The sequence below is a fragment of the Pseudophryne corroboree genome, chromosome 1 (genome assembly GCF_028390025.1).
Source record: "Pseudophryne corroboree isolate aPseCor3 chromosome 1, aPseCor3.hap2, whole genome shotgun sequence".
NCBI classification, from domain to species: Eukaryota; Metazoa; Chordata; class Amphibia; order Anura; family Myobatrachidae; genus Pseudophryne; species Pseudophryne corroboree.
In genome coordinates this window covers 465817641-465831787 of record NC_086444.1, presented here as the reverse complement: position 1 = coordinate 465831787, position 14147 = coordinate 465817641, and positions in this window count along the sequence as shown.

The window sequence follows — 14147 nt, the reverse complement described above, 5'->3', positions numbered from 1 at the left end:
GGACACAAACACAGGAAAGTGTCCACATACCACTATAAAACAGTCACCTAGCAAAAAGCGGTTGTTAAATTCTATTCTGAAGCTTATGAGGTTAGTGGTCTGATTTCCAGACTTAAAAACTGTTAGAAAAGAGAATGAAGCAGCCTTACTAGCAAAAAATAAGAATTTACTTACCGATAATTCTATTTCTCATAGTCCGTAGTGGATGCTGGGGACTCCGTAAGGACCATGGGGAATAGCGGCTCCGCAGGAGACTGGGCACATCTAAAGAAAGCTTTAGTACTAACTGGTGTGCACTGGCTCCTCCCCCTATGACCCTCCTCCAAGCCTCAGTTAGGATACTGTGCCCGGACGAGCGTACACAATAAGGAAGGATTTTGAATCCCGGGTAAGACTCATACCAGCCACACCAATCACACTGTACAACTTGTGATCTGAACCCAGTTAACAGCATGATAACAGAGGAGCCTCTGAAAAGATGGCTCCCAACAATAATAACCCGATTTTTGTAACAATAACTATGTACAAGTATTGCAGACAATCCGCACTTGGGATGGGCGCCCAGCATCCACTACGGACTATGAGAAATAGAATTATCGGTAAGTAAATTCTTATTTTCTCTAACGTCCTAAGTGGATGCTGGGGACTCCGTAAGGACCATGGGGATTATACCAAAGCTCCCAAACGGGCGGGAGAGTGCGGATGACTCTGCAGCACCGAATGAGAGAACTCCAGGTCCTCCTCAGCCAGGATATCAATTTTGTAGAATTTTACAAACGTATTTGCTCCAGACCAAGTAGCTGCTCGGCAAAGTTGTAAAGCCGAGACCCCTCGGGCAGCCGCCCAAGATGAGCCCACCTTCCTTGTGGAGTGGGCATTTACAGATTTTTGGCTGTGGCAGGCCTGCCACAGAATGTGCAAGCTGAATTGTACTACAAATCCAACGAGCAATAGTCTGCTTAGAAGCAGGAGCACCCAGCTTATTGGGTGCATACAGGATAAACAGCGAGTCAGATTTCCTGACTCCAGCCGTCCTGGAAACATATATTTTCAGGGCACTGACAACGTCTAGCAACTTGGAGGCCTCCAAGTCCCTAGTAGCCGCAGGCACCACCAATAGGTTGGTTCAGGTGAGACGCTGAAACCACCTTGGGGAGAAACTGAGGACGAGTCCTCAATTCCGCCTTGTCCGAATGGAAAATCAGATAAGGGCTTTTTCAGGATAAAGCCGCCAATTCTGACACGCACCTGGCCCAGGCCAGGGCCAACAGCATGACCACTTTCCATGTGAGATATTTTAACTCCACAAATTTAAGTGGTTCAAACCAATGTGACTTTTGGAACCCAAAACTACATTGAGATCCCAAAGTGCCACTGGAGGCACAAAAGGAGGCTGTATATGCAGTACCCCTTTTACAAACGTCTGAACTTCAGGGACTGAAGCTAGTTCTTTTTGGAAGAAAATTGACAGGGCCGAAATTTGAACCTTAATGGACCCCAATTTCAGGCCCATAGACACTCCTGTTTGCAGGAAATGTAGGAATCGACCCAGTTGAATTTCCTCCGTCGGGCCTTACTGGCCTCGCACCACGCAACATATTTTCGCCAATTGCGGTGATAATGTTTTTGCGGTTACATCCTTCCTGGCTTTGATCAGGATAGGGATGACTTCATCCGGAATGCCTTTTTTCCTTCAGGATCCGGCGTTCAACCGCCATGCCGTCAAACGCAGCCGCGGTAAGTCTTGGAACAGACAGGGTCCTTGCTGGAGCAGGTCCCTTCTTAGAGGTAGAGGCCACGGATCCTCCGTGAGAATCTCTTAAAGTTCCGGTTACCAAGTCCTTCTTGGCCAATCCGGAACCACGAATATAGTGCTTACTCCTCTCCATCTTATCAATCTCAGTACCTTGGGTATGAGAGGCAGGGAACACATACCCTGACTGGTACACCCACGGTGTTACCAGAGCGTCTACAGCTTATTGCCTGAGGGTCCCTGGACCTGGCGCAATACCTGTCGAGTTTTTAATCATGTGTAAGACTTCTGGGTGAAGTCCCCACTCTCCCGGGTGGAGGTCGTGCTGAGGAAGTCTGCTTCCCAGTTGTCCACTCCCGGAATGAATACTGCTGACAGTGCTATCACATGATTTTCCACCCAGCGAAGAATCCTTGCAGCTTCTGCCATTGCCCTCCTGCTTCTTGTGCCACCCTGTCTGTTTACGTGGGTGACTGCCGTGATGTTGTCCGACTGGATCAACACCGGCTGACCTTGAAGCAGAGGTCTTGCTAAGCTTAGAGCATTGTAAATGTCCCTTAGCTTCAGGATATTTATGTGAAGTGATGTCTCCAGGCTTGACCATAAGCCCTGGATATTCCTTCCCTGTGTGACTGCTCCCCAGCCTCGCAGGCTGGCATCCGTGGTCACCAGGACCCAGTCCTGAATGCCTAATCTGCGGCCCTCTAGAAGATGAGCACTCTGCAACCACCACAGGAGGGACACCCTTGTCCTTGGTGACAGGGTTATCCGCTGATGCATCTGAAGATGCGATCCGGACCATTTGTCCAGCAGGTCCCACTGGAAAGTTCTTGCGTGGAATCTGACGAATGGGATTGCTTCGTAGGAAGCCACCATTTTACCCAGAACCCTTGTGCATTGATGCACTGAGACTTGGCTCGGTTTTAGGAGGTTCCTGACTAGCTCTGATAACTCCCTGGCTTTCTCCTCCGGGAGAAACACCTTTTTCTGGACTGTGTCCAGGATCATCCCTAGGAACAGAAGACACGTCGTCGGAACCAGGTGCGATTTTGGAATATTGAGAATCCAATCGTGCTGCCGCAACACTACCTGAGATAGTGCTACACCGACCTCCAACTGTTCCCTGGATCTTACCCTTATCAGGGAATTGTCCAAGGAAGGGATAACTAAAATTCACTTCCTTCGAAGGAATATCATCAATTCGGCCATTACCTTGGTAAAGACCCGGGGTGCCGTGTACCATCCATACGGCAGCGTCTGAACTGATAGTGACAGTTCTGTACCATAAACCTGAGGTACCCTTGGTGAGAAGGGTAAATTTTGACATGAAGGTAAGCATCCTTGATGTCCCGAGACATCATGTAGTCCCCTTCTTCCAGGTTCGCAATCACTGCTCTGAGTGACTCAATCTTGAATTTGAACCTCTGTACGTAAGTGTTCAAAGATTTTAGATTTAGAATCGGTCTCACCGAGCCGTCCGGCTTCGGTACCACAACAGTGTGGAATAATACCCCGTTCCCTGTTGCAGGAGGGGTATCTTGATTATCACCTGCTGGGAATACAGCTTGTGAATGGCTTCCAAAACGGTCTCCCTGTCAGAAGGAGACATCGGTAAAGCCGACTTTAGGAAACGGCGAGGGGGAGACGTCTCGAATTCTAATTTGTACCCCTGAGATATCACCTGAAGGATCCAGGGGTCTACTTGCGAGTGAGCCCACTGCGCGCTGAAATTCATTGAGACGGGCCCCCCACCGTGCCTGATTCTGCTTGTAAAGCCCCAGCGTATACTGAGGGCTTGGCAGAGGCGGGAGAGGGTTTCTGTTCCTGGGAACTGGCTGATTTCTGCAGCCTTTTTCCTCTCCCTCTGTCACGGGGCAGAAATGAGGAACCTTTTGCCCGCTTGTCCACGAAAGACTGCGCCTGATAATACGGCGTCTTCTCATGTTGAGAGGCGACCTGGGGTACAAACGTGGAATTCCCAGCTGTTGCCGTGGCCACCAGGTCTGAAAGACCGACCCCAAATAACTCCTCCCTTAATAAAGCAATACTTCCAAATGCCGTTTGGAATACGCATCACCTGACCACTGACGTGTCCATAACCCTCTACTGGTAGAAATGGACAACGCGCTTAGACTTGATGCCAGTCGGCAAATATTCCGCTGTGCATCACGCATATATAAAAATGCATCTTTTAAATGCTCTATAGGCAAAAATATACTGTCCCTATCTAGGGTATCAATATTTTCAGTCAGGGAATCCGACCACGCCAACCCAGCACTGCACATCCAGGCTGAGGCGATTGCTGGTCGCAGTATAACACCAGTATGTGTGTAAATACCTTTTAGGATACCCTCCTGCTTTCTATCAGCAGGATCCTTAAGGGCGGCCATCTCAGGCGAAGGTAGAGCCCTTACAAGCGTGTGAGCGCTTTATCCCCCCTAGGGGGTGTTTCCCAACGCACCCTAACCTCTGGCGGGAAAGGATATAATGCCAATAACATTTTAGAAATTATCCGTTGTTATCGGGGGAAACCCACGCATCATCACACACCTCATTTAATTTCTCAGATTCAGGAAAACTACAGGTAGTTTTTCCTCACCGAACATAATACCCTTTTTTGGTGGTACTCGTATTATCAGAAATGTGTAAAACATTTTTCATTGCCTCAATCATGTAACGTGTGGCCCTACTGGAAGTCACATTCGTCTCTTCACCGTCGACACTGGAGTCAGTATCCGTGTCGGCATCTATATCTGCCATCTGAGGTAACGGGCGCTTTAGAGCCCCTGACGGCCTATGAGACGTCTGGACAGGCACAAGCTGAGTAGCCGGCTGTCTCATGTCAACCACTGTCTTTTATACAGAGCTGACACTGTCACGTAATTCCTTCCAACAGTTCATCCACTCAGGTGTCGACCCCCTAGGGGGTGACATCACTATTACAGGCAATCTGCTCCGTCTCCACATCATTTTTCTCCTCATACATGTCGACACAAAAATACCGACATACAGCACACACACAGGGAATGCTCTGATAGAGGACAGGACCCCACTAGCCCTTTGGGGAGACAGAGGGAGAGTTTGCCAGCACACACCAGAGCGCTATATATATACAGGGATAACCTTATATAAGTGTTTTTCCCCTTATAGCTGCTGTATAGTTAATACTGCGCCTAATTAGTGCCCCCCTCTCTTTTTTTAACCCTTTCTGTAGTGTAGTGACTGCAGGGGAGAGACAGGGAGCTTCCCTCCAACGGAGCTGTGAGGGAAAATGGCGCCAGTGTGCTGAGGAGATAGGCTCCGCCCCTTTTTCGCAGACTTTTTTCCTGCTTTTTTATGGATTCTGGCAGGGGTTAAATGCATCCATATAGCCCAGGAGCTATATGTGATGCTTTTTTTTGCCATCCAAGTTGTTTTTATTGCGTCTCAGGGCGCCCCCCCCCAGCGCCCTGCACCCTCAGTGACCGAAGTGTGAAGTGTGCTGAGAGCAATGGCGCACAGCTGCAGTGCTGTGCGCTACCTTGTTGAAGACAGGACGTCTTCTGCCGCCGATTTTCCGGACCTCTTCTGCCTTCTGGCTCTGTAAGGGGGCCGGCGGCGCGGCTCTGGGACCCATCCAAGCTGGGCCTGTGATCGTCCCTCTGGAGCTAATGTCCAGTAGCCTAAGAAGCCCAATCCACTCTGCACGCAGGTGAGTTCGCTTCTTCTCCCCTTAGTCCCTCGATGCAGTGAGCCTGTTGCCAGCAGGTCTCACTGAAAATAAAAAACCTAATCTAAAACTTGCACTAAGAAGCTCAGGAGAGCCCCTAGTGTGCACCCTTCTCGTTCGGGCACAGAGATCTAACTGAGGCTTGGAGGAGGGTCATAGGGGGAGGAGCCAGTGCACACCAGATAGTCCTAAAGCTTTCTTTAGATGTGCCCAGTCTCCTGCGGAGCCGCTATTCCCCATGGTCCTTACGGAGTCCCCAGCATCCACTTAGGACGTTAGAGAAATAGGAGTTTAATACCTACCGGTAAATCCTTTTCTCCTAGTCCGTAGAAGATGCTGGGGTCCACTTCAGTACCATGGGGTATAGACGGTTCCGCAGGAGCCATGAGCACTTTAAGTCTTTTCAAGGGTGTGAACCGGCTCCTCCCTCTATGCCCCCCCCCCTCCAGACCTCAGTATAGGAACTGTGCCCAGGGAGACGGACATTTTGAGGAAAGGATTTACTTTTAATTCAACAGTGAGATTCATACCAACTCACACCTTAACCATGCCGCACAACATGGCATTCAACTTAACACACGCCAACGGGCATGAACAATTGCAGCAACATGCTGAAATTATCGCAACACAACATTAGTGTAACTACAAAATAACAACTGCAGGTAAAGTACGCACTGGGTCGGGTGCCCAGCATCCTCTACGGACTAGAAAAAAAGGATTTACCGGTAGGTATTAAAATCCTATTTTCTCATACGTCCTAGAGGATGCTGGAGTCCACTTCAGTACCATGGGGTTATACCAAAGCTCCAGTACGGGCGGGAGAGTGCGGATGACCCTGCAGCACCGATTGACCAAACTTAAGGTCCTCATCGGCCAAGGTGTCAAACTTGTAAAATTTAGCAAACGTGTTTGACCCTGACCAAGTAGCTGCTCGGCAAAGTTGTACAGCCGAGACCCCCCGGGCAGCCGCCCAGGATGAGCCCACCTTTCTAGTAGAATGGGCATTTACCGACTTCGGTATCGGCAATCCAGCCGTGGAATGAGCGTGCTGAATCGTCCCTCTGATCCAGCGCGCAATAGTCTGCTTAGAAGCAGGACACACAATCTTGTTGGGAGCATACAGTTCAAACAGAGCCTCTGTTTTCCTTATCCGAGCTGTTCTTGCGACATAAATTTTCAAAGCTCTAACCACATCAAGAGACTTTAACTCGGTGAAAGTGTCAGTAGCTACTGGCACCACAATAGGTTGGTTCATATGGAAAGACTAAACCACCTTGGGAAGAAAATGTTGGCGAGTTCTCAACTCTGTCTAGCTTCATGGAAGATCAGGTAAGGGCTCTTGTGAGAACAGGCCCCTAACTCAGACACCCGCATTACGGATGCCAAGGCCAAAAGCATCACCACTTTCCAAGTGAGAAACTTCAATTCTATCTCCTGTAGAGGTTCAAACCAATCCGATTGAAGGAACTGCAACACTACATTAAGGTCCCATGGTGCCACTGGAGGCACAAATTGAGTCTGGATGTGCAGCACCCCTTTCACGAACGTCTGAACTTCTGGAAGGGAGTCCAATTGTTTTTGAAAGAAAACTGATAAGGCCGAAATCTGGACCTTGATTGAACCCAATCTTAGGCCTGCATCCACACCAACCTGCAGAAAATGGAGAAAACATCCCAACTGAAACTCCTCCGTAGGAGCCTTCTTGGATTCACACCAAGACACACATTTTCTCCAAATACGGTGGTAATGTTTAGACGTTACTCCTTTCCTTGCCTGAATAAGAGTGGGGGTGACTTCCTTGGGAATACCCTTTCGGGCTAGGATCCGGCGCTCAACAGCCATGCCGTCAAACGTAGCCGCGGTAAGTCTTGATACACACATGGCCCCTGCTGCAGCAGGTCCTCGTGAGGAGGAAGAGGCCGAGGATCTTCTATAAGCAACTCCTGAAGATCTGGATACCAAGCCCTCCTTGGCCAGTCTGGGGCAAGGAGGATTGCTCGAACCCTTGCTCTTCTTATGATTTTGAGAACTTTTGGTATCAGTTGAAGTGGAGGGAAGACATATACCGACCGAAACACCCACTGGGTCACCAGTGCATCCACTGCTATTGCTTGATGAGAGTCTCTCGACCTAGAACAATATCTCTGAAGCTTCTTGTTGAGACGAGATGCCCTCATGTCTACTTGAGGAACTCCCCAAAGACTTGTCACCTCTGTGAAGACTTCTTGGTGGAAGCCCCATTCTCCTGGATGGAGATCGTGTCTGCTGAGGAAGTCTGCTTCCAGTTGTCCACTCCCGGAATGAAAATTGCTGACAGAGCTATTGCAAGCCTTTCTGCCCAGAGGAGGATCTGTCACCTCTGCCATCGCCGCTCTGCTTTTCGTTCCGCCTTGACGGTTTATGTACGTGACTGCTGTTACATTGTCCGACTGGATCTGCACGGGTTGATCTTTAAGAAGATGTACCGCTTGTAGAAGGCCGTTGTAAATGGCTCTCAATTCCAGAACGTTTATGTGAAGTCAGGTTTCCTGACTTGACCATTTTCATTGGAAGCTTTCTTCCTGTGTGACTGCTCCCCAGCCTCGGAGACTTGCATCCGTGGTTACTAGGACCCAGTCCTGAATCCCAATCCTGCATCCCTCTAGTACAGTGTTTCCCAACCACGGTCCTCAAGGCACACTAACAGTCCTGGTATTAGTGATATCCAGGCTTGAACACAGGTGACTTAATTAGTAGCTCAGTTATTTTGATTTAACCATCTGTGCTGAAGCCTGGATATCACTAAAACCTGCACTGTTGGTGTGCCTTGAGGACCGCGGTTGGGAATGCCTGCTCTAGTAGGTGAGAACTGTGTAGCCACCACAGGAGCGAAATCCTGGCTTTGGAGGACAGGATTATCTTCCAGTGCATGTGTGGGTGGGATCCGGATCACTTGTCCAACAGGTCCCACTGGAATACTCGGACATGGAATCGGCCAAACTGTATGGCCTCGTAGGCCGCCACCATCTTCACCAACAACCGAATGCATTGATGTATTGACACTCGTGTTGGTTTCAAAATCTGTTTGACAATTCTCTGGATTTCCAGAGCCTTTTCTACTGGAAGAAATACTCTCTGTACTTCTGTGTCCAGAATCATCCATAAAAAGGACAATCTTGTCGTCGGTTCCAATGTTGTTGGAGTACTGACCGGGAGAGTCCAATGTTCTGCACTAACCGTTCCCTGGATCTCGCTTTTATCAGGAGATCGTCCATGTAAGGAATTATATTGACTCCTTGTTGTCGAAGGATGACCATCATCTCTGCCATCACCTTGGTGAATACTCTTGGTGCCGTGGAGAGCCCGAATGGCAACGTCTGGAACTGGTAATGGCAATCCTGTACTGCGAATCTCAGATAAGCTTGGTGAGGAGGATAAATGGGAACATGTAAGTAAGCATCTTTTATGTCTACTGACACCATGAAGTCCCCTTCCTCCAGACTGGAAATCACTGCCCTCAGAGATTCCATCTTGAAATTGAACCTTTTGAGGTAGAGATTCAGATTTTTCAGGTTTAAAATTGGTCTGACCGAGCCGTCCGGCTTCGGAACTACGAAAAGGCTTGAATAAAAACCTTCTCCTTGCTGTGACAAGAGTACCAGGACAATTACTTGATCCTGACATAATTTTTGAATTGCATTTGTTACTACTTCTCTGTCTGGAATAGAAGCTGGCAAGGTCGATTTGAAAAATCGGCATGGGGGGGAGGTCTTGAAACTCCAGTTTGTATCCATGGGACACTATTTGTAAGACCCATGGGTCCAGGCCAGATTGAAGCCAGATCTGACTAAAAAGTTTCAGACGTGCTCCCACCCGAGCGGATTCCCGCAAGGGAGCCCCAGCGTCATGCTGCAGATTTGGCAGAAGCAGGGGTTGATTTCTGCTCCTGCGATCCTGGAGACGCTGCAGATTTTTTTCCCTTTCCCCTTCCTCTACCTGCAAAGAAGGGGGAACCTTTGGCCTTTTTGCATTTGTTGGCCCGAAAGGACTGCATGTGAGAGTGATGTGTCTTTTCCGCCGGAGCATAAGGCAAGAATGTCGACTTACCTGCAGTAGCCGCAGAGACTAACGCATCCAGCCCATCTACAAACAAGGCCTCACCTTTATACAGGAGAGCCTCCATATTTCTTTTGGATTCTGCATCAGCATTCCACTGGCGAATCCACAATGCCCTCCGAGCTGATACTGCCATGGTAGCGGCTTTTGAACCCAAGAGTCCAATATCTTTCATGCCTTCTAGCATGTATGCAGCAGCGACTTTGATATGACCTAACGTTAGGAGTATCTCGTCTCTATCTATCGTGCCAATTTCCGATGACAAGATATCCGACCATTTTTCGATAGCCCTACTCACCCACGCGCAAGCAATGGTGGGCCTGAGCAACGTACCATTGGCCACATAGATTTTAACGTAGTCTCCAACTTGCGGTCTGCCGGCTCTTTCAGTGAAGCCGTCCCAGGTGCAGGGAGAATCACCTTTTTAGTTAACCTTGACAGGGCACTGTCTAATACGGGGGTGACTCCCATCTTTTCCTGTCCTCTGCCGGGAAAGGATAAGCAACCTGAATCCTTTTGGGAATCTGACATTTCTTTGCAGGGTTTACCCAAACTCCCTCAAATAGAGTATTTAGCTCGAGAAGGAGGGAAAGTTACATAAATTTTTCTTTCTTTATAAAAAATAAGCCTTCTCCTGAGGTACAGGAGGGGCTTCCGTAACTTCCAAAACTTCCTTTATAGCAACAATCATGTATTGAATGCTTTTTGACAATTTAGAATCTATCCCCCTGGAATCACTATCGTCGACACAGGAATCAGAGTCCGTGTCTGTATCAGTATGTACTATTTGTGCAAATGGTCTCTTATGTGACCCAGAGGGGTCGCCTGCGGATGAAAAAACTATGAAAAATCACATCTTCCACTGATTTTCTCCAGCTCTTTGCATGAGATTCAGACTTATCCAAACTCTTACTGATATGATTCACACTATCACGTAAATCTTTCACCCATTCGGCTCGTGGTGTGCCAGCAGCGCCACCACATTACAACTCTGTGTCCCTAAAATGGCTCCCTCAGGGGAAGAGCTCCCTGCCTCAGACATGACACACGTGCACAACCACACCACAGACACTCCGGGACTTATAGGGGACAGACCCACAGTAAAATCTGTCAGAAGGACACAGATAGGATTTGCCAGTTCACAACCCAGCGCCAGTAATAAATTGTCTGTGAAACACAAAATGCCCAATGACATGCAGCGCTTTTATAATGGTAATCACACAATATATAGCACCAAATATCACTGTGCCCCCCCTGTTTTGCACCCTGATACTAGGTTCAGCAGTGGAGGAGGACCAGTGTTCTTCTCTGCCAGCCTGGAAGGGGAGAAAAATAAGACTTTACACTTACCGGTAAATCTATTTCTCGTAGTCCGTAGAGGATGCTGGCACTCCGTAAGGACCATGGGGAATAGACGGGCTCCGCAGGAGACATGGGCACTTTAAGAAAGACTTTGGACTCTGGGTGTGCACTGGCTCCTCCCTCTATGCCCCTCCTCCAGACCCCAGTTAGAGAAACTGTGCCCAGAGGAGATGGACAGTACGAGGAAAGGATTTTTGGGAATCCCAGGGCAAGATTCATACCAGACACACCAATCATACCGTATAACTTGTGATAACTACCCAGTTAATAGTATGAACAAACAACACATAGTCTCAGTCTAAACCGATGAAACTATAACATAACCCTTATGTAAGCAGTAACTATATACAAGTCTTGCAGAAGAAGTCCGCACTTGGGACGGGCGCCCAGCATCCTCTACGGACTACGAGAAATAGATTTACCGGTAAGTGTAAAATCTTATTTTCTCTAACGTCCTAGAAAATGCTGGGACTCCGTAAGGACCATGGGGATTATACCAAAGCTCCCAAACGGGCGGGAGAGTGCGGATGACTCTGCAGCACCGATTGAGTAAACAGGAGGTCCGCCTCAGCCAGGGTATCAAATTTATAGAACTTTGCAAAGGTGTTTGACCCCGACCAAGTAGCTGCTCGGCACAACTGTAATGCCGAGACCCCTCGGGCAGCCGCCCAAGACGAGCCCACCTTCCTAGTGGAATGGGCCTTAACTGATTTAGGCAATGGCAATCCTGCCGTAGAATGCGCCTGCTGAATCGTGTTACAGATCCAGCGAGCAATAGTCTGCTTTGAAGCAGGCGCGCCAACTTTGTTGGCTGCATACAGAACAAACAGCGCTTCAGTTTTCCTTACCCTCGCTGTTCTGGCCACATAAATCTTCAAAGCCCTGACCACATCAAGGGCCTCGGAATCCTCCAAGTCCCGTGTAGCCACAGGCACGACAATAGGTTGATTCATATGAAAAGAAGAGACCACTTTAGGCAGAAATTGAGGACGAGTCCTCAATTCTGCCCTATCCACGTGAAAAACCAGATAGGGGCTTTTATGTGACAAAGCCGATAATTCCGAAACACGCCTCACAGAAGCCAAGGCCAACAATATGACCACTTTCCAAGTGAGATATTTCAACTCCACTGTTGTGAGTGGTTCAAACCAAGGCGACTTGAGGAAACTTAATACCACATTAAGATCCCACGGCGCCACCGGAGGTACAAAAGGAGGCTGAATATGCAGCACTCCCTTCACGAATGTCTGTACTTCAGGAAGAGAAGCCAATTCCTTTTGAAAGAAAATGGATAAGGCCAAAATTTGGACCTTTATGGACCCTAATTTTAGGCCCAAAGTCACTCCTGTTTGCAGGAAGTGAAGCAGACGACCCAAATGGAACTCCTCTGTAGGAGCAGTCCTGGCCTCACACCAAGAAACATATTTTCGCCATATACGGTGATAATGTTTTAAAGTCACGTCCTTCCTTGCCTTGATCAGGGTAGGAATGACCTCCTCCGGAATACCTTTTTTCGCTAGGATCCGGCGTTCAACCGCCATGCCGTCAAACGCAGCCGCGGTAAGTCTTGGAACAGACAGGGCCCCTGCTGCAGCAGGTCCTGTCTTAGAGGAAGAGGCCACGGATCTTCTGTGAGCAACTCTTGCAGATCCGGACACCAAGTCCTTCGTGGCCAATCTGGAACAATGAGGATTGTCCTTACTCTTCTTAGTCTTATTATTCTCAACACCTTGGGTATGAGAGGTAGAGGCGGGAACACATAGACCGATCTGAACACCCAAGGTGTCACTAGAGCGTCCACCGCTACCGCCTGAGGGTCTCTTGACCTGGCGCAATACCGCTTTAGCTTTTTGTTGAGACGGGACGCCATCATGTCCATCTGAGGCAGTCCCCACCGACCCACGATCTGTGCGAAGACTTCTTGATGAAGTCCCCACTCTCCCGGATGCAGGTCGTGCCTGCTGAGGAAGTCCAATTCCCAGTTGTCCACCCCCGGGATGAATACAGCTGATAGGGCACTTACACGGCCTTCCGCCCAGCAAAGAATCCTGGTCGCTTCTGCCATGGCCGCTCTGCTCCTTGTGCCGCCTTCGCGGTTTACATGAGCCACTGCTGTGACATTGTCTGACTGAATCAGAACCGGTTTGTCCCGAAGCAATGCCTCCGCCTGGCGTAGGGCGTTGTATATGACCCTCAACTCCAGGACGTTGATGTGGAAACAAGTCTCTAGATTCAACCAGAGACCTTGGAAATTTCTTCCCAGTGTGACTGCTCCCCAACCTCGGAGGCTTGCGTCCGTGGTCACCAGGATCCAGTCCTGAATCCCGAACCTGCGGCCTTCTAGGAGGTGAGCAGGAAAAACCTTTTTCTGGTCTGTGTCTAGAATCAGACCCAGAAAGGTCAGGCGCGTTGTAGGGACTAGCTGGGACTTCGGTATATTGAGAATCCAGCCGTGCCCCTGCAACATCCTTACCGACAGCGACACGCTGTTCAGCAACTTCTCCCGAGATCTCGCCTTTATGAGGAGATCGTCCAAGTATGGGATAATTGTGACACCCTGCTTGCGCAGGAGCACCATAATTTCCACCATTACCTTGGTGAAAATTCTCGGGGCTGTGGAAAGCCCAAACGGCAACGTCTGAAATTGGTAAGGACAGTCCTGTACTGCAAATCTCAGGAACGCCTGGTGAGGAGGGAAAATCGGAACATGAAGGTATGCATCCTTTATGTCCAGGGACACCATCCAATCCCCCCCCTCCAGGATGGCGATGACCGCTCTGAGCGATTCCATCTTGAACTTTTTCAAGTACAAGTTCAGGGATTTTAGATTCAAAATGGGCCTGACCGAACTGTCCGGTTTCGGGACCACAAACAGTTTTGAGTAATACCCCTTTCCTTGCTGGAGAAAAGGAACTTTGACTATCACCTGTTGAAGATACAATTTTTGAATTGCAGTCAACACTAACTCCCATTCTGACGGGGAAGCTGGCAGAGCCGATTTGAAAAACCGGCGAGGAGGCACGTCTTCGAATTCCAGCCTGTATCCCTGAGAAACAATCTCTATAGCCCAGGGATCCACCTGTGAGTGAACCCAGACCTGGCTGAAAAACCGAAGACGTGCCCCCACTTGAGCTGACTCCCCCCGGGAAGCCCCAGCGTCATGCGGTGGACTTTGCAGAAGTAGGGGAGGACTTCTGCTCCTGGGAACTAGCTGCATGCAGCTTTTTT